General features: G+C 43.8%; 1 pseudogene; it reads left to right on the forward strand.

The window, feature by feature from the left end:
• Positions 1-225: 225 nt before the first annotated feature.
• Positions 226-1101, forward strand: LOC101696456 (centromere protein H pseudogene; annotated as a pseudogene).
• Positions 1102-2611: the final 1510 nt, after the last annotated feature.

Raw genomic sequence — 2611 nt, forward strand, 5'->3', positions numbered from 1 at the left:
AATCTGGGAGAGGATGGGCACAAGATCGTGCCAGGCAGAGAGGTGAGTGTGGCTATGAAGGGAAGAGGGCAATGGAGTGTGAACACCCATGCCCACTACCCTTTGCTCTGGTGAAGCCTACCCTCTCTACAGCTCCGTGAATCCCTCTGAGGATCCCCCTGGGCCTATACTTTTATGTGTAGTTAAGAAAGAATATAATGCTTTGGCTCTCTTGGCGCTGCCCAGCTGGCGATGGAGCAGCAGGCGGAGGACCCGCCAGGCGCGGCGTCCTCGGACCCCGGAGGGGCAAGCGGGCTGGCGCCCGGGAAGCACGCAGCGAGGACCGCATGGCGCTGCTGCTCAGGCTGAGAGCACAAACAAAACAACAGCTCTTAGAATATAAGTCAATGATTGATGCAAATGAAGAAAAAACTGCAGAACAAATCATACAAGAAAAACAAATTGAAGCTAAAGTTGAAGACCTGCAAAATAAAATTGAAAAGGTAAAAATTGCCTTGGAAATGAAAAGTTTTGCATTGAGCAGGATGCAACTTTCAGCTGCACTTAAAAACGACCTGGAAAAAAAATTAACACTGGGAACAGTGTGCTCATGGATACCATGAAAGAAGTATTAAAGCTAAATAAATCAGTAGTGAAATTACAGCAGAAATCTTGGGAATTAGAAGAAAAACTACTTAATGTTGGAAAGAAGAGATTTCAATCAAAACAAGCTTCAGAAAGTAAGCTTTTAGGAATACAAACTGAGAAGAAAAAACAGAAAGAGGAGTTGGCCAGAATGGAAAATTCGGACAAGATAAAGACCATGCAACAAAGCCTACAGAGGGAGATACAGATTGCTGCAGTTATTCAACATGTGCTCCAGAACCTCATTTTGGGGAGTAAAGTGAACTGGGCAGCGGATCCAGCCCTCATGGAAACTGTTCTAGAGTTTAAAAAGGATCTCACCATGATCTAATAAGAATTCTGTTTTGGGCTAGGCGTGGTGGAGCACACCTGTGATCCTAGCACTTGGTAGGCTGAGGGAGGAGGATCACTGCAAGTTCAAGGCCAGCAGAGAACTGTGTTTTGCATTTTTGGATTTTTGTCTTTGATATGTCATTAAATAGCTAGTTTCAAGTGAAATGAATTTCCAGTGTTTTTGAAACTATCCTAATGCTGTAATTTTTTTTTAGCTTAACATTATAGCATAGAATCACTTATTTTAAATAATAGTAAAGTGACTACTCAAAAAGGGGGGAAAATCTTAGTCATAGAAAAAAGACATCTGGTCCAACCTGTGATGAATATGGACATTTTTTTGGATGTTCCTGGCAGTCCCAGCTTTTATTTGTAATACTTATGTGCATTTATGCATTGGTCAATCAAAATACAGAGAAGTATCCAAACTGGGAAAAAAAAAAAAAGAATATAACGCTTTGGTGGGGCCACTTATTGTGTGATCTTCGGCAAGTTACTTCTCTGTCCCTGTGTTCCTTTTCTATAAAGTGGAGTTAATGGTAATACCTCCCTTCCCCAGCACCACCAAATATAAATAAATAAAATAAGGTGATGCTTTCCTCTGAGAGGCATGAAAAAGATGAAATAGAATTATGGAAACAAAATGCTTCACATAGGACCAAGCCACAAGGAAAACATTTTTTAAATATAGAGGTATGATTTAAAAGTACAGTGAATGTTGGTTTTGTGTGTGATTTTGTTGTTGTTGTTGTTGTTACAAAAAAAATCACCATTAATGATAAGCTACTATAATTTTTATTTTTGTTAAAATGGAAATACCTGATTCTTCAATACATCTCAAAACAGAAAAAATATCAGGAATATTGGTGTTATTGATGGAATTTTTTATCTTTGCTTTTTGTTTTTAAAAGCTAGATTCAAACGCCAAAGTGGAAGGCAGAGGTCAAGGCCAAGGGTCCTTCCTAGAAAACAAGACTCACCGCCTTCCCAGCTCAGATAGGCCTGGGCAGGTGTGAAAACAGCTGGGCGGACACGGCAGCCGGACTCCCGTGGAAAGAGTGAGGAAACCAATACCAGCAAGCGAAACCTCAGGCCAGGTCAGAGAGGGATGCCCTGCTGGGAACACAGACAGGCAGCCAAGGCCGAGCGCCATGCGTGGGAACTGGACTTCTGTGCCCTGCTCCAAGAAGTGGCTTCCCAGCTTCCTCTGTGCCCGGCCTTGGCCAGTGTCTCCTGTCTCCATTCCTCAGGGTAGACCCACACCTCAGTTTTATTTGTATTAGAGGTACACCTATATCCCATCACCCAGGCCTCAGGGCTCTACCCAATTAAAAAGAAGTTCCCATCCCCTTGCTAGGCTGGGAACACCCAGCTTCCCATCCGGCCTGAAGACACGTCCCAGTCAGCGCCATGGTATGGCTGTGTGTGATTCAACACAGTGAGGAGGTGGCTAGGATGGCCACAGTAGACCACAACCCTGCTTGGTGACTCTAGTCCTTCTTAACTCGTATGCCCACCCACAAATCTCCACGGAGACTATGAATGCCAGGCTTCCTCCATAATACCAGGTCATTCTAGAGCATGGCACAGAAGTTATGAAGCCGTCCCCTAGAAGAGGAGGGAGAGAGACAGCCTCAACTCCCCACTCTGACAC

Source organism: Heterocephalus glaber, unplaced genomic scaffold (assembly GCF_053883595.1).
Source record: "Heterocephalus glaber isolate CG9 unplaced genomic scaffold, H.glaber_assembly_v1.0 deba00001532, whole genome shotgun sequence".
Taxonomy (NCBI): Eukaryota; Metazoa; Chordata; class Mammalia; order Rodentia; family Bathyergidae; genus Heterocephalus; species Heterocephalus glaber.